Source organism: Emys orbicularis, chromosome 13, assembly GCF_028017835.1.
Source record: "Emys orbicularis isolate rEmyOrb1 chromosome 13, rEmyOrb1.hap1, whole genome shotgun sequence".
Lineage (NCBI taxonomy): Eukaryota > Metazoa > Chordata > Testudines > Emydidae > Emys > Emys orbicularis.
The window spans coordinates 20,355,177-20,380,613 of NC_088695.1; the positions used below are offsets into that span (position 1 = coordinate 20,355,177).

General features: G+C 50.0%; 1 pseudogene; it reads left to right on the plus strand.

Moving 5' to 3' along the window:
* The window catches only part of LOC135887575 (zinc finger protein 271-like), a 167,661-nt pseudogene that overhangs the window by 7,002 nt on the left and 135,222 nt on the right, over window positions 1–25,437 (plus strand).

Sequence of the window (25,437 nt, forward strand, 5' to 3'; positions counted from 1 at the left end):
TCTAGGTCCCTCTGTATCCTATCTACCACTCCTCCCAGTTTAATGTCATCTGCAAACTTGCTGAGGGTGCAGTCCATGCCATCCTCCAGATCATTAATGAAGATATTGAACGAAACAGGCCGCAGGACCGACCCTTGGGGCACTCCGCTTGATACCTGCTGCCAACTAGACATGGAGCCATTGATCACTACCTGTTGAGCCTGATGATCTAGCCAGCTTTCTATCCACCTTATAGTCCATTAATCCAGCCCATACTTCTTTAACTTACTGTCAAGAATACTGTGGGAGACCATATCAAAAGCTTTGCTAAAGTCAAGGAATAACACGTCTACTGCTTTCCCCTCATCCACAGAGCCAGTTATCTCCTCATAGAAGGCAATTAGGTTAGTCAGGCATGACTTGCCCTTGGTGAATCCATGCTGACTGTTCCTGATCACTTTCCTCTTCTCGAAGTGCTTCAAAATTGAGGACCTGCTCCATGATTTTTCCAGGGACTGAGGTGAGGCTGACTGGCTTGTAGTTCCCTGGATCCTCCTTCTTTCCTTTTTTAAAGATGGGCACTACATTAGCCTTTTTCCAGTCATCTGGGACCTCCCCTGATCGCCATGAGTTTTCAAAGATAATGACCAATGGCTCTGCAATCACATCCGCCAACTCCTTTAGCGCCCTCGGATGCAGTGCATTCGGCCCCATGGACTTGTGCCCGTCCAGCTTTTCTAAATAATCCTGAACCACTTCTTTCTCCACAGGGGGCTGGTCACCTCGTCCCCACACTGTGCTGCCCAGTGCAGTAGTCTAGGAGCTGAGTTTGTTTGTGAAGACAGAGGCAAAAAAAGCATTGAGTACATTAGCTTTTTCCACATCCTCTGTCACTAGGTTGCCTAGAGGAACCCTGTTCTCTAGACCGGAGTGACTCTCAGCCAGTGTAAAACAGGAGGGTTTATTGAGGTCCTCAGGCCAGGCCTCCCTCAGCACAGTACATCTAAGTCTCTCCTTCATCCAGGTGGGCTCTGCCTGCTCTCTCTCTCCAGTCCTGAGCCCCCTGTGCTTTCCAGCTGTGCATCTGATATCACCTCCCCCAAGCCCCGCCTCTGTCCATTGTCTTCTATCCAGGTAAACAGGGTCACCTGGCTGGAACTGGCTGATCAGGTCACTGGGGTCCTCTCTTTGCAGCCCATTGTCCTCCCACTGGCCAGAACTAGTTGTGACTCCCGAGCTGGGCCTCCCGGTCACCATGACACCAGTCACTGGGGTATCCATTCTCCAGGCCAGTGGCTGGCGTCCTAAGTTCTGTTGCTGGTCCTCTGTAACAACAAACTCCCTCTCCCATCACCTTGTTAAACCAGTAACACCCAGGGAAACTGGGTCCCACCCCCTCTGCATGCAAACCATTGAAAAAAACAATAAAAAACCAAGAGAACCCCCCACTTCATCTCACCTGGTGTCAGTGCTGAAAGTCTGTGCCATGGACCAAGTTTCCTCATTCTCAGCACCCCATTTCTTATCGCTGGTTGTCTGTGCTCTGCACCATGTGTCCCCATTCTCAGCTGCCCATGTCTTAACTCCGTTTTTGGGCCATGTACTTAACTTCCCCATTCTCAGCTCCCTTGGTCTCAGCACTAAGTGTGGGTGCTCTGCACTGAATTGCCCCCTTCTCAGCTCCCTTGTTCTCAGTTCATGTCTGTGTCATGTGCTGAGTTTTCCCATTGTCAGCTTCCCTGGTCTAAGCACTGAGTGAATGTGTGTGATGCACTGAATTTCCCCATTCTCAGCTCCCTTGGTTTTAGTGTGGTATGTGTATGGCATGTAACGACCTTTCCCATTCTCAGTTCCCCTGGTCTCCTTGCTTGGTGACTGTGTCATTATATGAGTTCCCTCATTGGTTGCTGATCTCTTGTGAGTCCTATGTGTTTGTACCATGGACCGAGTTTTACCATTCTCATCTGCCCTGGTCTCAGTGCTGTGTGTCAGTTTCATGCACTCATTCCCTATGCTCATCAGCCCTGATCTGAGTGGTGTGTGTATGTGCCAAACTCCGCATTTCCGCTTCTCTGGTGCCATGGTTTTAGCATTGTGTGTTTGTACCATGCACAGATTGTCCCTTTTCTCAGCTATCTTGTTGGTCTCACCTCTGTTTGTCTGTGGCATACTCTGAGTTTACCAGATCTCAGTCTCAGAACTGAGTGCCTGTGCCATGCACTGAATTTCCCCATTCTCTGTTTCCCAGGTCTCAACACTTTGTTTCTGGTCTGTACATTGAGTTTTCCTGTCCTTAGCACCTCAGGTATTAGTGCTTTGTTACTGTGACATGCACTGAGTTTCCCCATTCTCAGCTCTACTGGTCAGTGTTTGCAAGGCCATGGCAGCGAGGGTGAAGTGGTACGCTCTTAAAAATGAAGTCCTCTGTGTGTGATACTGGACAAAACCACATCTGATTTTGTCTCAGTACTGGACAGCGGAAAAACCATACCCTACCCCCTACCCCCTGATTGTCTGTCTTAAAACCGGATGAATGGCCTGCCTGTGTAAGAACTCTGCAGTAATAGACACAAACAGATCTGGCCCTTCATAGGCTTGGTCTCTATAATAGACATTGAATTAAATCCTGAAGCAGGAGGATTAATATCCCTGCCAAAACAATCTTTTATTGTAATGATTTTGAAAAATTTCAAACCTTGAAAATATTGTTTCAAAAGATATTATGGGTAGTTTTCCTTATTTGTTTAATTTTATATTTCAAATCTAGGACCAAAGAAGGCTGGTCACACATAAAGGCTGGGGGACTGTTGTATCCTTGACAGCAGTGCCTCTGGGTAGAATTTAGGATTCATGGTGGAATCCAGCTGAACACAGGCTCCTGGTGTGGTGCTGTGTTGCTAAGGGAATCCTTGGAGGTATAAGCAAGGAAACACTGAGTAGGAGTAGACAGGTGGTATTGTCTCGATATAGGGCATTAGGGAGACCATTACTGGACACACTGTCCACTTCTTGTGTTCTCACTTCAACAAGGATGTTGAAAACCTTAAAACGACAAAGAAAAGAACCACCAGAATTATTCAAGGTCTGGAAAACCTGCCTCAGAGCGAAAGACTTACAGAGATCCATCGGTTCGTTTTATTCAAGTGAAGGTTAGAGGGTGACTTGATCCTGGTTTATAAGTACCTGCATGGGGAGATTCATGTGGGTTCTTTATCCCAGCAGAAAATGCCTCTTGCATTGAATTACTCCCCAGGAAGGGAAGGGAGGGAAAGGGGCCTCGTCTGGTACCACTAACTGTGGCCACCAGAGGGCCCTGGCTATTGTCGGTTGCTGACTATGGACAGCTCTTCCAGTGGGTGTTTCCCTGTCTGAAGATACCGGGTTTGAGCTTCCTGGGTCAGAGGCTGCTGCTGCCTCCATTGTGAGTCCGGATTCCTTTCCAAGCTGAGCCGCTGCTGCTCCGCTGGGAGAGCCCTTCCCTAGCGCCCCTCTGTGCCCAGCCGGGGGGACTTTCTCCGGGGGCTGGAACCAGCCCCTGGGGCAGCCCCGGGCTCTGCCGACATCAGCCCCGGAGCTGGAGCCTGCAGGTGAGGGGAGAGACCCGGGGGAAAGGGCTGTGGCCGGATAGGAAAGTGACTCTGCACCACCGGCCCCTCCTCGCCCCAGCTCTGCTCCGCGGAGGCGGGGGTCTGCGAGTCCCAGAGCTGCTGCCCTCCCTGACCCCCCCAGGCTCTGCTCCCCGCCCGAGGGGAGGGGAGAGGGGGCAGGAAGGAGACAGGGATAGAGGCTGGCAGGGGCAGCAGGAGCAATCACTGGGATGGGATGTTCCCGGCTCCCAGCCCTGCCCAGCCCCATTCCCTGCAGCGCCCCGGGGCAGATTGACTTTCCTGGGACAAGGTGAGGAGCAGGGAGAGGAAAAGCCAGTTCCTGCCTCTGCCTGGTCCCCGCGCTGCTGGGGGGATGTGCTGCCAGCCTTGGGGACAATGTCAGGGGGGATCCTCCAGAGCGGCTCCTTCGATTCTGCTCTTTTCTAGTGTTTGGCTCAGGGACTCTGTTACGGGGGGAAGGGGGGTTAAAATGGCTCAGTGGGGTTAGTCCTGGTGGGAGAGGCCGGGTCGGCGCTGGAATAAGGTGACTGAAGCGTGTTCTCAACACTGCAGAGTCCCGAGTGTCTGTTTGCAGGGAAAGAGCCTGTGATGAACGGGGCTGTGAAATGCACCAAAGCCCCTTCTGAAATCTCCTCACTGGCCCTTCTTGCCCTGACAGGCTGCAGAACCACTTCCGTGCTTGGCTCTGGATTGCCCTGTCTGCTGGGGAACGGGGAAGGGACATGGCTGCAGCGGATCATGCTCAGGTAGGGGATCTATCCAGGGGAAGTGGGTTGTGGCAGGAGGAGTAACCACAGTACGGAAGGGGGAGGGTTAGTGCATTGGGTGAGGAATTTCCCCATTGGGCTGTGTTTAAATGAAGGCAGTGTGGCTAGCATACCTGACAGACACGCAGGAGACCTGGCTTCTATTCTCAGGTACGCTGCTGGCTGCAGCCTGGCCTTGGGCAACTCACTGCCCCACTCTGTGCCTCAGTGTCCCCATCTGTAACGTGGGGATAATGATGCTGAGCTCCTATGTAAAGTGTTGTGGGGGGCGTAGCATAAATTTAGATGGAACAAAGGGGCCAAAGAGGTTTACGTAACCCAGTCCCTGTCTAATGTTAAACAAGGGTCAGGGCTTGGTGTACAGAGTCCGCAGCCTTTATAGCACCGTGGCACACTCACCACTAAACACCCTTTGAACCTTCCATTAAAGATACAGCATTTGACATGTAAAGCGCTAAGTGAGGCCTTCATTTTAATGACATCCCGTGTTCCCTTTTGCTTTAGCTGGAGAGGGTTTTAGAAGGAAAAAGCCCCTTGTCTCGCAGTCTCTTACCTGGTATCAGAGACGGTAATAACTGTCCTTTAGGGGAAAGAGAAGAAGTTAATTGAGGTGGGCTGGAGCTGTTGTTAAAGTCTAATCCCATTTCACTGGGATTCCGGTGGAGCTGGTACGGGTGGTGATGTCATGTGGGTCCCTTTCTCTGGCCCGGGCGGGTCAGGACAGCTCTCAGGATCAGGACAAAGAGTGTTCAGGATCCTGGGAAAGGGTGGGGGTGGTGGGCAGGGTGGCGAAGCTCACCCCACTAGCCTCCGTCTGTTCTTTCCGACTTGTCCTCACAAAGTCTCGTTCCTTAACGAGACACAAAGGGAGTGGTGAGTGGACGTGGTATTTTGTCCACCAATTTTGATTCATTAGTTTCCAGCTCCACATCACCCGTTTTTAACAAGCATTAGTTTCAGCAGCCATTGGATTACATCAGTGTGGTCTTTTCAGTTTAGACCAAGCCAGTCTCAGTCTGGTTTCCTTGCACCGGTTCCCATCACCGTTTGTTATTACAGGTTATTGTGAAGTCTTATGAACTCACACTCACATTTAGGCCCAGTTCTCCCCACAGAGGGCGAGGGGGGGGCTGGGGATGGGACAGAGGCAGGGTGTAATGGCCACTCCTCCAGCTCGGCTGTTCAGAGAAGGCCATAGGAAGTGGCCTCTGAACAGCCAGTGAGGCGGCGGCGGACGCATGGAGCCCACACATGCGTTGGCTGTCAGGCCAGCCAAGGCCCAGATGCAGCCCCCAAGCTAGGGAGGCTGGAGAGCTGGGCACACAGGGAGCGAGAGGGGGGCGGATTCTCTCCTGTGGAGCAAGGGGAGGATCTGATCTGGTAACAGTGCTGGGGCAGGTCTGTGTGGGTCGTGGGAGGGGGTGATTTGGGACCGTCCTGAGGGGCTGGTGGGCAGGGGATGTAACCCAAGGCCTGTGGGAGCTGCGGCAGATGGTGAGGGAGGCTGGGACAGGCTATGGCTGAGCTCGTGTGCTTGCGACTGGGCAACAGGCACTGAGCGGGGGACACTTGCTGTTCCAGGGGTCGGTGACCTTCGAGGAGATGGCTGTGTATTTCCCTGAGGGGCAGTGGGCTCTGCTGGATCCACGTCACAGAGTTCTTTACAGGGACCTCCTGGGTAAGGATTCGTTACCCCTCAGGTATCAGGAGCTGGGCATCCCTGAAGTTCCCAGGGCGGGTTCTGATCTGGTTCCTTAGCGTTCAGGAGGAACAGCCCCATAGTCCCCAGACCCCAGGTGCACAGGACTGGAGATCCAGGGACTTAATGATAGTGCTGTTCTCCCCGTAACCTGGGCTCCCAAGTGGGACAAACTCACTGTCTCCCCACTTCCCAGGGCAGATTCCACCTCTGGGACCTCTGCCCCATCAGGGATGGACGTGTGTCTCCTGACTCTGCTCTGCCTGAGGCCCCACTGGCCAGATTTTTGCTGGTAGGTAGCCGCCTAAAGATGCAGACAGGCAGTGAGTGAGATTTTCAAAATCTCCTCAGTGTCTAACTCCCATTGTGCTTCTACAGAATCCCACTAGGCCCCTGTCTGTGACTGTAGGTGCCTAAACCTCTTTAGAAATCTGGCCCAAGTTCCCTGTCTGTGCAGACCCCTGAGCTCACTTCAGGGGACACAGCATGCCTCCCCCAGATGCTGGCCTTTCCCAGCGGGCTCTGGGAGCATTTTCCTGTCTTTTCTCTTCTCCCTGCAGCAAAGAAAAGGGCTGGGCTGGGCACCCTGCAGCAGCCTCCCCAACCTACAAACAGAGAACGTACGTGAGCCCACTTGCTTTTTCCCCTGAGCAGGGTTTCCTGTCCCCAAGCCCAGTGAGATCTCCCGGCTGAACCGAGGGGAAGAGCCATGGGGCCCAGATTTCCAGGGCTCTGAAGAAAGGGGGATCCTTAGAAGCAGCCACACAGGTGAGGGATCGCTTCAGTAAGCTCCTAGCCCAGTTTTATGTCCTCATGGCAGATGTCATGCATGGGATTCCAACAACCCTGTCTGCTGCCTGGCTTACCCCTCTCTCCTCTGGGGAAGGATTTGGGGGGATTTGGATCCTGATATTGATTTGTTTCACCCCTTTTTGTGTCAGCCTCTCTGAGGACTGATTGCTGTCTGGATTCTCTGTCCCAGCAGGAGACGGGATGGGCAGTGAGAGCGAGGAGGAGAACTCTCAGCTGGAAGGTCCTGAGCTAGTGCAACCGCACAGGAGGATGTCCGGAAGAGCTGAAGGGAACGTTTTCCAGAGCCCTGAGCAGGGAGAAGCCTGGGAGAGTCAGCATAGACTGCAAAGGCAGCCAGGAACCCAGCCAGGGAAAGGATTGGATAAATCGTGTCACAGGCCCGTGGACACCACCCACCAGAGAATCCCCAATGAAGAGAGACCGACCATCTGTGAGGAATGTGGCAGAAGCTTCAGTCGCAGCTCAAACCTGATTGTCCATCAGAGACTCCACGCCGGAGAGAAACCCTATAAATGTCTGGACTGTGGGAAAAGCTTCAGCCGGAGCTCCCACCTGATCACTCATCAGAGACTGCACACGGGGGAAAAGCCCTACAAGTGCCCCAACTGCGGGAAAAGCTTCAGTGACAGCTCCACCCTCATCACCCACCAGAGACTCCACACCGGAGAGAAACCCTACAAATGCCCTGACTGCGGGAAAGGCTTCAACCAGAGCTCCAACCTCACTTCCCACCAGAGAACCCACACAGGGGAGAGACCCTACAAGTGCCCCGAGTGCGGGAAAAGCTTCAGTGTCAGCTCCTACCTCATCAGGCACCAGAAAATTCACACAGGGGAGAGACCCTACAAATGCGAGGAGTGTGAGAAGAGCTTCAGTCAGAGCTCCAGTCTTATCAATCACCAGCGAGTGCACACCGGAGAGAAACCCTATAAGTGCATTGATTGTAACAAATGGTTCAGGAACAGCTCGGACCTGATTAGACACCAGAGAACCCACACGGGAGAGAGACCATATCGGTGCCCCGACTGCGGGAAAAGCTTCAATCGCAGCTCGAACCTCATGACGCACCAGAGGATCCACACGGGAGAGAAGCCCTACGAATGCCCCGAGTGCAGGAGGAGCTTCACCGTGAGCTCAGCCCTGATCAAACACCAGAGGACTCACCGGGAGGAGAAGCCTTATGACTGCCCTGATTGCGGGAAAAGCTTCATTCGCTGCTCCAATTTTCTTACGCATCGGAGAATCCACACGGGGTAGAAGCCGGCATCCCCTGATATCCCTGCCCCCCCATGCCAGCTCAGAAGGAGCCGCTTGGAGCCAGGGTCAGCCTGGCTGGCAGACTCCAGGGAGCTGCTGCTCAGTGGGGTCTGGGAATCTGGTTTTGGGGCACAGAGGACTGGGGCAGATGGTTATTTCTAGGAAGGGAGGGATTATTTTGTTTTGGATTTCAAACACTTTTATAAACACAGTCCCACTCATGCAGCCTCAGCAGGTGGCACCATGCCAGGCGGCTTTACCCTGCCTGTCCTTGTGGTGCTGAGGATGCCTAGAAAGCAGTGGTTATACTAATAAACATGTCTATGGGCTTTATCGATGTTACGTTCGTACAATGTGCCTGGGGAGGTTACACAAATCAAACTGGCCATGGAAAAGCAGACTCATACTCAGAGATTCATTAAGTTTGAAAAACGGTGCTGAATTGATGGCATTTGAAGCACGCATTTGGATACAGACGCCCCTGGGAAAGTTTATCTATGCACTGGTTTCACCTGATAAGTAACAAAGAATTCAAACATATGTCTGCTCTGGCCCAGCGACAGCTCGGTCATTCTAAGTGTCGGGAAGCGTGTCCCTGAGTTCATAGAAGCCTGTAAATGATGTAAATGTATATTGTGGCAATAGCCAGCTGTCACAGAGTCACAGGATCTGGTCTGGCCCCAGCCTGTTATCAGCCCCGTGGGAGTGATCCCTTTAATGTGCCCGTCCCAAGGACCCACACAGCTCCACAGGGGGAGGCCTGTGGCCTCCATGACTCCCAGACTGGGCCTTCGGCGCCAGCAATCCCTGTCTGTGGCTCCCTGCAGCAAATCCAGCCCAGCCAGAGTCCTGCAGGGCACAGTGCTCTCAGTGAATATCTGCAGTGACACCAAGCGGCCCTTTCAACAGAAGGTGACAATTCATTAGTTACCTGGCATATAGAATCTGAAAGTCCTTACGTTAGCACAGTGGGGCAAAGGTTAACACATGGTCCATGCTGGCTACATCAGTGCAACCAGCCAGCATCTGTTTCGATCTCGGTCTCTCCTCTCGATGGCATCCCAGGTGAGAGCTCCAGACTCTTTTTGTAAAAGCCAGGAGTTATCCCAGTATCCTGACACCAGTTCGACCCATTGTTCTTGAGCTGGGGCCTTTGCTCTGCTGAGAGGTGGGGGGAAAACTCCTTCCTTTTGGTCTGGTTCCCGGGTCTGAATGTCTGGCATTTAAAAAAGGGTCGGTTTCAGCCCATCCTTTAATGTCCCAGTCACTGCACCCCAGTCAGCTACATGACACAGCATCTTATGTCTGCTGCTCTGCCGCAAGAGCCGCATTTTGAACCCTTTTGCACCCACTGGGTGGCTATGCAGAGTACGGAGGGAAACTGAGGCACGCCCAGGAACCATAAAAATATTACAGAAAATTCCCGCTTTGTCACACCAGCCTCACCCTGGCTGTCTAGGATTAAAATTTAGTTAGTAAATGTGACTTGGGGATTTGTTATACTAGCTCAGCATAGAGCTGCTTTGTTAGGAAGATGTATGTGCATATCCCAAAGAGGAGCTGGCAGCCTGTAGACAGACTGATGGGCACTCACCACTGCTCAGTCACAGACGACGTTTACTTGAATTTGGGTGGTTTTATAAATCATTGTTTTACCACTTGGTGAAAGTAACAAAGGAGCTTCCAGTACACCATGACTGGGATTGCAGAGTATTTATGGTAACAGCTTCTGGTGAACTTGCCATAGATATAACTTTGATACCGGTTACCATGGGGCTATGTCCCATGAGATATCTCTGTGTGAAAGGAAGAGGCTTGTCTCTGGATTGTCATAGTCTCAAGGCAAATTTAAACTGAATTGACATGTCAGTGACCAAGCAATTGTTTAAAGGTTGCCTTTTAAGAATGACTCTTTGTTGAGCTGCCACTCACAGTCCCATAACTTTGGGTTACAAAGTTTGACTGGTAAATTGATCCAGCCCTGTACTAAGGATTCAGTCTTGTAGTAAAAGCCCCCACTCCATGCTAGAGTACGTTTCCTATTGATTGGTAAATCTTTGTGGTTTGATTTATTACTTGTTAGTAAGTGAGGGTGGGGGTTAACACCATATCTTAACATTTTTTGTTGTAACTTCATGCACTCTGCTCTGTTCATCTTCAAGTTCTGTTTTGAGTACTAAAGCTGATTAATAAGAAGCTTCTCATCTGTACGTCAGCTAAGCATCGTGAAATCCAACGAATTCCAAACAAATGAAAAACAGTAGGGAGATAAACCAAGCTCCCCTGCAGAAGGTGCATCTTTCTCCCTGTGAAGAGCTCTGTCAAATTAATAGGCCATCCACCCAGACTGATGAAGCACAATGAGCAGGAGAAAGTATTACCAATACTGGAATGCAATATGTTATCATTATGGTTCAGAGTGAACAGTCTATGGCGATAAATAGGCAGTTCTCACCTCTCAGTGATGTTCCAGTGGGTTCTCCAAAACAAGAAAGGTAAATTCTGCAAAATCCTCATGATGTACAAAATTCTACTCCAGATTTCTAGTGTCTCCTGCTGCCTCCATCCCTGCAGCAATGTCCAGTATGTGACACAATATACTCAGCAAGAGATTCCCTCTGCCCCAGGGGATAATACTCTCAAGTGGGACTGGAGACATGGATGTTGCTGGAACATGCTACTGCCTGCAGGAGCATCTTCCAGCAGCCACAGGGTTAACCCAGTAATGGTGAGAGCTCTGGTTATTGCTAAGGAGGGAAAGCTTCTTTCATCAGTCATTGGGGTCTTGTACATTTCGAAGCCAGGCCCATTAACTACACTAGTTCCATTGTAGTTAGCTTGTTATTTCACTTTTTGGGTACAGGCAATAATCACAAAAATATATTTTAAAAAATCACTTCAGAGTCAAGACACTGTAAATACTTTGAAGCTAATTCTCTGAAATATAAAAATACCCGATTGACTGAAGATGCAACAAAAGTGATACTACCAAGAGATTCCATTTTAAAGTTAATCTGCTGCTTGTATGAACTTGTGGTAATGATGGGCGAAAAGAAGATCACAGTAATTACAGTCACTGAGGTATGAGGGAATCCAGTTTGCCTACCTTGAATTAGAATATGATAGAATCACTGACGTTAGGCCTGGTCTACATAGGAAAGTTTTCACAGTGTATGTTTTTCTGCTTTATCTGTACCAGTTTAACTATGGTGAAAGGATGTGTCTATACTGTTTTGTTTACTCTGGCTTAAGCTAGTTCCTTTATGAATCATTGTGGATAGAGGAAGAGGATGAGATCAAGCGGTTACTTCTACATTCAGTTTTCCCAGAGTGGCTTTAGTTGCTGGAGAACCTCTTCTGTTCATGGCCCCCTAGCACTGATGGGTGGGACAGGACAGTGCTGCAGAGCTGGGATGAACTGCAGTGGCCGCAGAACTTCAGGCTGCAGAAGGCTACTTCCCTAGACATCTGTGTGGAGCTTGCCACCAAGCTGCAGCGGTGAAGCACCAACCTGAGAGTCCCCCTCAGCGTGGAGAAGTATGTGGCCATCAGCATCTGGAAGCTCCTGACAACTGTTGTTCAGTAGATAGCCGGTTTGGTGCTGGGAGATCAATTGTCGGGACTTTTTGTTATGTAGGTGTGCACTGCTATCAAGAGGGAGCTGCGGGGCTAGAACATAACGCTTGCTAATGCACAGGAGGCTACTGATGGCATAGCTGGGGTTCCCAAATTGTACAGGAGCCCTTGATCAAACCCATCTGACGATCCCACCCCCCTCTCACCAGATCAGAGTTTATTGACAAAAAGGGTATTTTTCCATGGTGCTGCAAGGCCTCATTGATTGCCATGGGACGGGGTGGACAGGTCCATGATGCCTTCAGAAACGCAGCTCTGTTTTCTGCAAAGAAAAAGAGAACTTCTGCTCCCATGGCCATTATGGATATTGGTGGTATTGTTCATACATTCCAAGGCCAGAAGGGACCACTGTGATTATTTAGTCTGTTCTCGTGTATAACACAAACCAGAGTCCTGCCCCCAAATACTTCCTACAGCAGAGCTATTAGAAAAAACATCCAATCTCAATTTAAAAATTGTCAGGGATGGAGAATACACCATGACCCTTGGTAAATTGTTCCTTTGGTTAATTACTCTCAGTGTTAAAAAATTTATAGTGTTGTAATTCCTTCTGTCATTCTGGGAGACCCAGCTTACCCTCTGCTTCCCTGGCGTATGAATCATTTTCCTGGAGACAAGGGCAGGAGAAAGGAGCTGTTTGACTGTACCCTGAATATCTGAAGAACGATTGTGGAGAGGGTGGTTGGAAGACTCAAGGAAAGGAGGAGAAGCCTCCTGACATGGCTGAAGGCTGCTGAATAGTATCTGCCTCATGTGATAGGCACTTGCTCGGTTTGCACAATGTCTGGGAGAGCCAAGGGGAGATCCTCACCGATGGCTGTGAAGTAAAGATAATGGCACTTTCTGTACCTTATTAACAGCCAGCCCCAAGTGATCAGAGACACGGGTCAGGGATGGGTTGTGGTAGAAAATGAATGTCCTGTAGCCAAGGAAATGAATGCAGGGTGTTTGTGTAAAGATCTGATTAAGAATTGGTGTTACTGGGGGCAGCCGCACCTCAGTGAAAGTTTTCAGTCGAGTTGTACATAACATTTATGGATTTAATGTACGTGCAAAGTGATAACCAATGGATGTGTGGCAGAACATGCCCAAAGTGCTGAGCGCATACACATGGCTGTGCTGATGGGCTCACAACAAATGTGTAAGTGGGACCTGTTCTCCTTGTTTGGTGGGTAGAATGGTGCGGGCAGGGCCTGCCATTTGGGGAAACAAAAAGAGGCTCCCAGTATCCTGTGTTCTCCACAAGTTGCAGGACATGGCTGGGTGGGGTGCTGGCTGTGACCATAGCACCACAATGTTCTCCAGCAGAGCTGTTTGCCTCTGTCTGCAGGGTATAGTCCAGCATCCTTTCCTGCCTGTCTTCTCCTTTGTCCAGGATCTCCCTTGGGAGCCTCTCTGCCTGCTGCGGAGACCTCCCTCTGCTCTTCTGTTTTCTTGGTGGGATGCAGTCACAAGGTCCAAGAACATGTCCTCCCTTGCTCTCTTTTTTCCCTTCAGAAGTTTGCTTGGGTTCTGAGGGGAATCACCATCAGTGCCCTCACTTCCTGTTCCTGTGCCTCAGAGCTCAGTATTCTGAAGAGAGATTGGCTGTCTGGTGCAATCACCTCCTGGTTTGTGTCCTAGGGTACTTGGGTGCCTTCCATGCTCAGCTCCAAACTGTTCTGAACCCCATGATAGAGTTTGGTGGTGGCATCCATTGCAAAAATCTGGTCCTGCTCTTCATATAGGGCAGGCCCTGGGAGCATGGCTGCAGGTCCCATTCTCATCCCTTGTGTTCCCACAGCTCTGCCGGAGCTCCTTTGCTTTGGCACAGTGCTGGGCCATGTCTCGGGACTGACCTGTCTCCTGCAAGGGCTCTGCCAGTTGAGATGAATAAATAAGGGATTTTTCAGTTTGAAGATTTGACAAAAAGTTTGGTTTTGGATCAAATAGAATGTTTTTGAAATTTTCAGCAAATTGAAACATCAAAGAGTTTTTGAGCTGAGTCAAAATGAAACATTTTGTTTAGACGTGACCTGAAAGTTTTCAATTTGGTTTTGACAAAACCCAAGGGAATACCTAATTAACAAAATGGCTGAGGGGACATCAGTGGTTTCAGCAAGTGGTTAGGGACCTCCCTGGATATATGGTTTCAGTTCCCCCCTCTGCCTGATATGGAGCAGAGATCTGAATTTGGGGGTCTCATACTGCAGGAGCGTGCTCTACCCACTGGCTAATGGATAGTCTGACGTGAGGCTTTCTCAGTCTCTCCTGCTGAAACTATTCCTCTTTTATCAATAAGTAAATAGCCATTGGAGCAGGGACTTAAACTGGCATTGGCTGCACCCTTAGGTGAGTGTCCTAACCAGCACCCTATAGAATCATTCTGGGCACTTCCCTCTGCCCAGAATCTAAACAAAAATTGTCAGGCCAGGTTGAAACAAAAAGTTTCAATATTTCTAAAATTTTGATGTTTTGGTTCAGCCAAAATTATTTGAGAATGAGTTGGGGTCGACCAAAACTGTATTATTGGGGTGAGTAAATTGTTTTCACCCCCACCCCCCCAATTGCCCAACTGTATCTGCCAGGCACTCATAGATCCTGGCATTCCAGTGACACTCGTTCAAATGGAACTGGACATGTTTTCTCCTCAGAGGGCAAGGTAGTGCAGGGCCTGAGACAGGACCATGTGGAAGCATGGGGCATGGCTGCTATCATGGTTACCTAGGGAGGTGGTGGAATCTCCTTCCTTGGAGGTTTTTAAGGCCCAGCTTGACAAAACCCTGGCTGGGATGATTTAGTTGGGAATTGGTCCTGCTTTGAGCAGGGGATTGGACTAGATGACCTCCTGAGGTCCCTTCCAACCCTGATATTCTATGATTCTATGGGTAGGTGACTCGGGTGTGTGAACATGGCAATCACAAATGGGCACACCTGGCTATGTGCCGGCATTTACACAGGAAAGTGACATCCAGCCAAGATGACCCTGGAGCAGTAGAGGGCACATAAGTTAAGAGATTGGCTGTTCCAGTGCGACACAATGCAGTATGGAAGAGCAGCTGGAGGAACTCCGGAAGACAAACTGTTAATCAAAAATATGGATGTGTCCACACAAACCTTAATACTCATATAAATAATTCCAGAATAGAATTACAGCACTTCTAAAGAGTGTTAATTAAATTGGAGAAGTCACTCAGATAGATTAGATTAGATTAGATAGGGGGGTGTATGGGGATAGATAGATTAGATAGAGGGGGGTATGGGGAGAGAGATAGAGATTAGATTTGATGAAAAAATGTGTTTATACAAAAACAAAAACTAGTTTTATGTATCAGAGGGGTAGCCGTGTTAGTCTGGATCTGTAAAAAGCAACAGAGAGTCCTGTGGCGCCTTTAAGACTAACAGATGTATTGGAGCATAAGCTTTTGTGGGTGAATACCCACTTCGTCAGACGCATGTTTTATGTAATATTTTTGACACATAGACCAGGACGTATAGATGGGATTCTCCATTTGTCTCCATCCTGTCCATGCCACTCAGCCAAAAGAGGATTCTTCATTACTGCCATGACCACGTGTTTTCTGCAATATCTTGGCTGCAGATTAAGCAGCAGAATCCACCCCCCGTTAAAGTAATTCTGCTCCAGAATCTAAACTGTCCTTTAAAATAAATGCTGTGTCAAGCTCTTACAGCTGCAAAGAACATCTTAAAAATATAGAGTGAGTGTAACCGATGCAGGTGTGTCTGCCTAACTTTGCAGATAGCTGACACAATAGCATTGAGCATTGGGGACTGTCCCCATTCATGCCAATAATCCCTAATGATGACATTTACATTGTTAACAGCTCATCAACATTAATCTGAATCTCCATTGCTGCTGGATGCAGGGTTGGAGACTTGGCATGGGGGGGGGGAGGTAGAATCATAGAATATCAGAGTTGGAAGGGACCTCAGGAGGTCATCTAGTCCAACCCCCTGCTCAAAGCAGGACCAATTCCCAACTAAATCATCCCAGACAGGGCTTTGTCAAGCCTGACCTTAAAAACCTCTAAGGAAGGAGATTCCACCACCTCCCTAGGTAACCCATTCCAGTGCTTCACCACCCTCCTAGTGAAAAAGTTTTTCCTATTATCCAATCTAAACCTCCCCCACTGCAACTTGAGGCCATTACTCCTTGTTCTGTCATCTGGTACCACTGAGAACAGTCTAGATCCATCCTCTTTGGAACCCCTTTCAGGTAGTTAAAAGCAGCTATCAAATCCCCCCTCATTCTTCCCTTCTGCAGACTAAACAATCGCAGTTCCCTCAGCCTCTCCTCATAAGTCATGTGCTCCAGCCCCCTAATCATTTTTGTTGCCCTCCGCTGGACTCTTTCCAATTTTTCCACATCCTTCTTGTAGTGTGGGGCCCAAAACTGGACACAGTACTCCAGATGAGGCTTCACCAATTGGAGAATAGAGGAGAATGATCACGTCCCTCGATCTGCTGGCAATGCCCGTACTTATACAACCCAAAATGCCGTTAGCCTTCTTGGCAACAAGGGCACACTGTCGACTCATATCCAGCTTCTCGTCCACTGTAACCCCTAGGTCCTTTTTTGCAGAACTGCTGCCTAGCCATTCGGTCCCTAGTCTGTAGCGGTGCATGGGATTCTTCCGTCCTAAATGCAGGACTCTGCACTTGTCCTTGTTGAACCTCATCAGATTTCTTTTGGCCCAGTCCTCTAATTTGTCTAGGTCCCTCTGTATCCTATCCCTACCCTCCAGCGTATCTACCACTCCTCCCAGTTTAGTGTCATCTGCAAACTTGCTGATAGTGCAGTCCACGCCATCCTCCAGATCATTAATGAAGATATTGAACAAAACCGGCCCCAGGACCGACCCCTGGGGCACTCTGCTTGATACCGTCTGCCAACTAGACATGGAGCCATTGATCACTACCCATTGAGCCCGACCATCTAGCCAGCTTTCTATCCACCTTATAGTCCATTCATCCAGCCCATACTTCTTTAACTTGCCGGCAAGAATACTGTGGGAGACTGTATCAAAAGCTTTGCTAAAGTCAAGGAATAACACATCCACTGCTTTCCCCTCATCCACAGAGCCAGTTATCTCCTCATAGAAGGCAATTAGGTTAGTCAGGCATGACTTGCCCTTGGTGAATCCATGCTGACTGTTCCTGATCACTTTCCTCTCCTCTAAGTGCTTCAGAATTGATTCCTTGAGGACCTGCTCCATGATTTTTCCAGGGACTGAGGTGAGGCTGACTGGCCTGTAGTTCCCCGGATCCTCCTCCTTTCCTTTTTTAAAGATGGGCACTACATTAGCCTTTTTCCAGTCATCCGGGACCTCCCCCGATCGCCAGGATTTTTCAAAGATAATGGCCAATGGCTCTGCAATCACATCCGCTAACTCCTTTAGCACCATTGGAGAACAGGGAGCCAACGGGTTTCTGCCCAGATTGTTGGAGTAGTGTGGTGGGGCAGCTGCCCCTTACTGGTATGTAAGGGGTTAAAGCAACCCTGGGGAGGCTGTGCAGGAGGTAGCCAATAAGGAAAAGGCTTGTAGTGCCAGTCAATTAGGAGAAGGTTTATGGGAGGAACCAATCAGAGCCAGGCTGGCCCATATAAGAAGGGGCTGCTGAGCAGAGCAGAGACAATCACTCCCTGGAGTTTGAGGGAGGAAGACTGGTTGCTTAGAGGGTTGGAGCACCATGGACAGAAAAGTGCTTGCTTGGAAGGGTCATAGAGTAGGAGGAAGCTCCAGGCTGATGGTTGCTAGACTTAGGCCCTGATACAAGGGCAGAGGAGAGGTGCTGGGGCTATGGGGAAGTGGCCCAGGGAAGGACATGGTGGAGTTGGAGGAGGGGTAGTATGTGGCTGTTGACTATAGGATCCCTGGGATAGGGCCTAGAGTAGCAGGCTAGCCTGCCCCCCCTCCCCCCCCGTTACTGGCCACTGAGGGAAATGGCCAGTGCATGGACTGCAGTCTGCCACTGAGATGAGTGGCTAGAATGGGGACTGCAGATTGCCACTTGAGGCATGTGATAGGACTGCAGACTATCGGTCCCCTGGAAGCAGGGAAAGAACCGAGTGGGGCACAGCTGGAGGGCTGTGTCCAGAAGAGGATGAAGCGGTCTGGGGAGCAATGTGTGTCCTGAATGCAGAGACAGGAGTGATGACGGGTGAGACACCACCTGAGGAGGGCGCACTGGCAACCTGAGCTAATTCCTAGGAAAGCCAGCATGAGGTGCCGCGGTGGTGAGTCAAACCCCATTACAGGTAGAGAACCACATCCTTACACCCCCAAGAAAGTCCTGCCCTCTCTGAACCTGTCCACGAGGGAGATGGAAACAGAGATGCATTTGCAACCCTGTCTCCTTGGTCCCCAAACTGCTTCCTAACCCTTCCCTTGGGGAGATCTCACCGCCAGACCCCCTTCTGGATCCAGCCAGGCTCAGTCCCCTCACCACTGTCAATTCCACAGCTAGATGAAGTGGCTGGGGCAGCTGGTGACACAACATGGGCTGGAATGTCTCCTTCTCGTCAGGTGGGAGCAGCACCATCTCCCAGCCCTCCCACTGCTCAGCACCACCTGGAGGGGGAGCAGCATCCTGGACCTGAATACACCACCTTGGTGCTCCTGACTCTATACCGACACCCTACTGAAGGGCTCCAAACCACTCCCTGGGACTGTCTGGGGCTCCCTCTGCTGGCAGCGACATTCACTGGAGCAATGAATCTTACCACTCACAGGCAGCCCCTGGCTAGGGCACCCTTGCAGGAAGTGAGGATGCTGTGTGTACTGAGTGTCTGCTCCCTGGGAAACGGTTTGGGATGTTGCCATCAGCCAGGTTTCACTCCCTGTCAGAGGAAGCTCTTGCGAATGAGGGAAGGATGGTCTAGTGGCTGTGGGGTTGGACTGGGCCTCATATCCATCAGGAACAGTCAACATGGATTCACCAAGGGTAAGTCATGCCTGACCAACCTGATTGCTTTCTATGATGAGATAACTGGCTCTGTGGATATGGGAAAAGCGGTGGATGTGATATACCTTGACTTTAGCAAAGCTTTTGATACTGTCTCCCACAGTATTCTTGCCAGCAAGTTAAAGAAGAATGGACTGGATGAAAGATAAGGTGGATAGAAAGCTGGCTAGATCGTCGGGCTCAATGGGTAGTGATCAACAGCTCAGTGTCTAGTTGGCAGCCAGTATCGAGCAGAGTGCCCCAGGAGTCGGTCCTGGGGCCGGTTTTGTTCAACATCTTTATTAATGATCTGGATGATGGGATGGATTGCTCCCTCAGCAAGTTTGCAGACGACACTAAGCTGGGGGGAGAGGTAGATACACTGGAGGATAGGGATAGGGTCCAGAGTGACCTAAACAAATTGGAGGATTGGGCCAAAGGAAATCTGAGGTTCAACAAGGACAAGTGCAGAATCCTGCACTTAGGAAGGAAGAATCCCATGCACTGCTACAGGCTGGGGACTGAGTGGCTAAGCGGCAGTTCTGCAGAAAAGGACGTGAGGATTACAGTGGATGAGAAGCTGAATATGAGTCCGCAGTGTGCCCTTGTTGCCAAGAAGGCTAATGGTATATTGGGCTGCATTAGTAGGAGCATTGCCAGCAGATCGAGGGAAGTGATTATTCCACAGAGGCTTTGAAGGCCCGGCTTGACAAAGCCCTGGCTGCGATGATTTAGTTGGGGTTGGTCCTGCTTTGAGCAGGGGGTCAGACTAGATGACCTCCTGAGGTCTCTTCCAACCCTATTCTTCCATGATTCTATGAATGTCTCACCAGCACTACTTTTGCTTTGTAACTAAATTCACTGGTGTGAACAGGCCATTGCTCTGGTGGAATCGGCACAGCTGGGCGGATTTACACCAGATGGATATCTGGCCAGTTGGTTTGTACATCACTGCTGGGGTGATTAAAACAAAGCCATTGTCTCCATTACACCCCAGCTCTGGGACCAGTTCCCTCCCACAGCTCCCAGGGCTGTCTCCGCCTCCTTACCAGCCCTCACAGTCCCGTCCCTGTCACTTCTCTGCCACCCACCATGACAGCCTTGGTGGGTCCATCCCCAGCTATGAGAGCACCCCCCCCCCCATGCCAGTTCCCCACCTGGCACCCCTGTTCTCCTTAGGGGCAGCCTGGACACCCAGCAGTCTTCCCTCCCCGCCCCCCCATGACACAGCAGGTGGGGATGAGGAGACTCCAGGAGACACTGGGGTAACTTTAGGGGTGTGGATTGTTCCCTCTGGGACCACAATATAAATAGCTGCAGGGCTGGTGGGCCCCAGCCCGGGCTGGCAGCAGGGCCAGGTTCCTCTGGGGCTCGGTGAGCTTCTGTCTGATTCATTCGCGCTGGAGGTTTCTGTCTGTTCGGGCAGGAGAGAAGGAATCTGGCCAGGTCCCTCCTACGTCCCGTTTCTGGCCCCCTGGGAACTCCACGGCGGGGACTACGTTCCCAGTGGTAACTAGAGGGCACTGGCTAGTGCGGGGCGGCGACGGCTGCTGCTCCTGCTCCTCTCTGCCTTTAACTCTTTGTCCGCTCAGGAGATCTGAAATTTTAACTTCCTGGGTCGTGATCTTAAAGGCTGCTGCTGCCGCTGTGGCCGCCTCCATTGTGAGCCGGGGCTGAGCCGTTGCTACTCCTCAGCTGGGTGAGTCCTTCCCTAGCGCCCCTCTGTGCCCAGCCGGGGGGACTTTCGCCGGGGGCTGGAACCAGCCCCCGAGGCAGCCCCGGGCTCTGCCGACACCAGCCCCTGAGCCGGAGCCTTCAGGTGAGGGGAGAGACCCGGGGGAAAGGGCTGGGGTCGGACAGGAAAGTGACTTTGCACCGTCGGCCCCTCCTCGCCCCAGCTCTGTTCCGGGGGGGCGGGGGTCTGCGAGTCCCAGAGCTGCTGCCCTCCTTGACCCTCCCCTGGGCTCTGCCCCCCTGAGCTCCTGCAGGAGCCGAGCCAGCTCCAGGAGAGCTTGAGGGAGAGAGCTCAGTGGTTTGAGCATTGGCCTGCTAAACCCAGGGTTGTGAGTTCAAGCCTCAAGGGGGCAATTTAGGGATCTGATGCAAAAATCTGTCAGGGACGGTACCTGGTCCTGCTGTGAAAAGAGGGGACTGGAATTGATGACCTTTCAACGTCCCTTCCAGCTCTATGAGATAGGTATATCTCCATATATAAAAAAAGAATGCTAGGACCTAGACTCCCAGCCCAAGGGAGATGGAGAGAGACTGGAAGGGCCAGCAGGAGCAATAAGTCGGGAGGGAGCATTACTGGCTCTTAACCCTGCCCAGACCCATTTCTTGCAGCACCTAGGCAGGTTGACTTTCCTGGGACAAGGTGAGGGGCAGGGAGAGGAAAAGCCAGTCCAGTGCTGCTGGGGGAATGTGCTGTCTTGGCAACAGTGTCAGGGGGATCCCCCAAAGTGGTTCCTTGGATTCTGCTCTTTGGCTGCACAACTTCAGCTTGAAGTTCCTTTGCTTATAACATGCTCAGAATTACTAGATGGAACTTGGGTCTGATCCAGTCTGGCACATTTTATGTTCATCTTTAGGATTGACAGTTTCTGTCCATGGGTGAATTTGTTTTAGAAACTTTTCAGTAAACACCACTCTAGCCTGTTTTTGAGAAGGGGCTGGACGGGGGAGAAATTTTGTTTTCATCACTTTAAAAAGCTTTATCAGATTTTTCAATAGCTCTAACCTTAAATATTTTGGCTGTAAACTTTACATATGACAGATAGGGAATTACTAGGTCAGACACTCTCCTCTCTATAGACTGGAAAAAAATTCTGTTGAGGTATATGTGTGTGGGGTAGGGTTTGAATAAATCTCCTTTGTGCATACACACTGATTTCCCCCCCCCCATTTAACAAGAGTTGTTTACTCACTAAGGGTACGTCTTCACTACCCGCCGTATCGGCGGGTAGCAATCGATTTATCCGGGATCGATATATCGCGTCTCGTTAAGATGCGATATATCGATCCCCAAACGCGCTTACCGTCGACTCTGGAACTCCACCAGAGCGAGCAGCGGTAGCGCAGTCGACGGGGGAGCCGCGGCCATCGATCTCGTGCCGTCTGGACCCCAGGTAATTCAATCCAAGATACTTTGACTTCAGCTACACTATTCACGTAGCTGAAGTTGCGTAGCTTGGATCGATTCCCCCCCCCCCCCCCCCCCCAGTGTAGGCCAGCCCTTAGGGTTGGTCTACACTTAACTACACTTAACACACTGCGCAGTTGAACTACTCCAGTGAAGACATTACTTAGGCCAATGGGCGTAGGTACTCCACCTCCTTGAGAAGTGGTAGCTATGTCAACAGGAGAATTCTCCTCTCATCCTAGTGCTGTCCCCATGGGGGGTTAGGTCAGTATGATTGTATTGCTCAGGGGCGTGGCTATTCACATCCCTGAGCGATGTAGTTATATGGAGCTAATTTCAAAGTGTAGACCAGGCATTAGGGTATGTCTGCAATTAAAGCACTAGAGCGCACCACTGTAGCGCTTCAGTAAAAACAGCGAGGAGTCCTTATGGCACCTTAGAGACTAACAAATTTATTTGGGCATAAGCTTTCGTGGGCTAAAACCCACTTCATCTGGCCCAAATTTGAAATGGGCCACCTTGTTTACATTGGCCTCATTAGCACTACAAAAGTGATTTCCACTCCTTCTTGTCAACTGTTGAGACTAGCCCACTTCCACCTTAATTGAATTGGCTCGTTAGCACTGACCCCCCCACTTGGTAAGGCAACTCCCATCTTTTCATATGCTGTGTATTTATACCTCCCTACTGTATGTTCCATTCCATGCATCTGATGAAGTGGGTTTTAGCCCACGAAAGCTTATGCCCAGATACCTTTGTTAGTCTCTAAGGTGCCACAAGGACTCCTTGTTGTTTTTGCTGATACAGACTAACACGGCTACCACTCTGAAACCTGTAGTACTTCAGTGTAGACACGACGTATGCTGATGGGAGTGGTTCTTCTGTTGGTGTAGGTACTACCCCTCCACGAGAGGCAATAGGTAGGTCAACAAGAATTCTTCCTTCGACCTAGCGCTGCCTGCACTGGGGGCTAGGTCTGTTTAAGTACATCATTTGTTGGGGTGTGGATTTTTCACACCCTAGAGGGCCATAGCTGTGGCGGTGTAAGTTCCCGGCATAGACCAGCCCTTTTATCTGAGCCTGCAAAGGCCTGGTCTACATAGGATTTTACATCTGTATAGCTATGTCTCTCGCGTGTGAAAAATCTCCACCCCTGCGAAATGTAGCTGTGCCAGCCTAACCCTTGGTGTAGACAGCACTAAGTCGACTGACTCTCACTCCCATTGGCATGGATAGTATCTACACTGAAGTGCTACAGGGGCGCAGCTGCAGCATTTGAAGTGTAGATGTAACACCGACAGACCCCAGTCGTCAGTGGGCAGGATTGAACCTGGGACCTCTGAAGCTAAATGCATGAGCCTCTACTGCAGGGGTAGTCAAACTTTTTGGCCTGAGGGCCACATTGGGTTTCCAAAATTGTATGGAGGGCTGGTTAGGGGAGGCTGTGCTCTGCCCCCTATCTGACCCCCCCCTGATTCTCGCCCCCCTGATGGCCCCCCCCCCCGGGACTCCTGCCCCATCCAACCCTCCCTGTCCCCTGACTGCCCCCATTCAACCCCCCTGTTCCCCACCCTCTGAACTTCCTGCCCCCTATCCACACCCCTGCCCCCTGACCACCACCCCAAACTCCCCTGCCCTCTATCCAACCCTCCCTGCCCCCGTACCACGCTGCCTGAACTTCAACTCAGTTCAAAGGGAATTTAGCACCTCACTCCCTTTTAGAATCCTTTGGACATCTCAGCCTTTATCGTCACAATTTCACAAGGCATCCAGGCTCAGACTGGTCCACCACTCTACTCTCCTGTCTCTGATCATGGAGGCTAGCAGCTGCCTCCGAGGAAGCTGCAATAAATTCCTTAGCGGATAATTATGGGATAATCTTTCCATGGCAAAATTTCTTCCTAACCTCTCTGACTTTGACTTTTATGTATGCCACAAAGCAACAGAATGTCTGCCCCATCCAAATTGCTTGTTTTATTTAAATCTTGTAGCTTTCATTATTCATTCAGAAGTCCACTCCTGTCTTTGAAACTTTCTAAGATTTTTTGCTAGTTTTTTTCAAGCTACATAGCAGGGGTTGAACAACCAGCTCTAATTAAAATTATTGGGAAATGGGTGCCAAATCCATCAAACATCTTTGAAAATCTCAGGCTTAGGCCCTACGATACCTTGTGGCAATGAGTCCCACAGACTCATTGTATGTTGCATGGCTTTACGCATGTTTTATTAGTTTTACAGGCACTGCTTTTCAGTTTTATCAAGTGTCCCCTGGTTCTTCTATAATGGGACAAGGTGAACAGAGGTTACTGTCCTACCTTCTCTGAAGAAGCTGAAGCTATTGAGTTTACCAGAGAGATGTTTGGAAGGTGACTTGATCACTGTCTGTTGTTGCTTACCCATGCCAAAGATAACTGATTGCGGTGGCTTTTCAATCTTGCTGGCAAAGGCATTAAAATATCCAGGGGCTGGAACTCGAAGTTAGACAAATTCAACATTGAAGTAAGATGTTGTTTCCAAGCAGTAAGTGAAATTAAATATTGAAACAGCTTCCCAGGAAAGGTAGTGGATTCTCCATAGCTTGGACCCCCTAGGTTCTTGGGGAGGGAATCTATGGCCTGTGTATAAAGAAGGTCAATAGTCTAAGGCCAGAAGGGACCACTATCAATGATTATCTATGAATATAGTACCAATTTTTTATCCGTCATGTCCCCTCTTATTCAATATTTTCTAAAGTTAAATTGGGAGTCCAGTTTGCACAAGTAGAAATGGGTGAGAAATTCCCCCATGCCAAAAAGCACAGCTGTTCCTTTCAGATGTGATGGATTCTAGATTTCAGGTTTCAGTATGTCTTAGCAGAGCTAAACTGGGAATGTGAAAGGAAGCAAGAAACTAAAAAAAATGAGTCAACCCCAGACACCTGTGCTAGGAGAGAAGGTTGAGCAGGGGAGTTCAGGACTGTTGGTACAAGAGTGTTCTTTAATCTAGTAGAAAAAAAAGCGTAAGAAGAAACAATGTCTGGGAGTGGAAGCTAGAAAAAAAATCAGATGGGAAATAAGGGATGGATAGATAGAGATGAGAATAATTAACCACAAGATACATCACTTGGAGTCTTTACATCAAGGTTGGATGCCCATTGTCAAATGCATGCATTTCTGTTGTTTGTTTTTACAACCGTGCTTAGAAGTTTAAAATGTGATCAAGGCCTGTTTGTACCAAGGGCTGTACAAGCCCATAGAGACCATTCCTGCCCCCAAAGAGCTTGCAGTCTTAGTAGACCAAGGAAAATCAGGAAGACAGGCACTGTGACCTGTCTAAGGTCCAACAACAGCTCAGCTGAAGAGCTGGAAACAGGACTCAGGACACCTGAACCCCAACTAAGTGCCCTAGCTGCTAGACTAGGAGACAGTCAGTGTGTTGTATTATACAGGAGATCAGACCAGATCAGCAGTTCTCAAACTTCATTGCATCATGACCCGCTTCTGACAACAAAAAGTACTACACGACCCCAGGAGGAGGGACCGAAGATCGAGCCCACCTGAGCCCTGCCATCTCAGGTGGGGGGTGCAAAGCTGAAGCCCAAGGGTGGGGGGCATG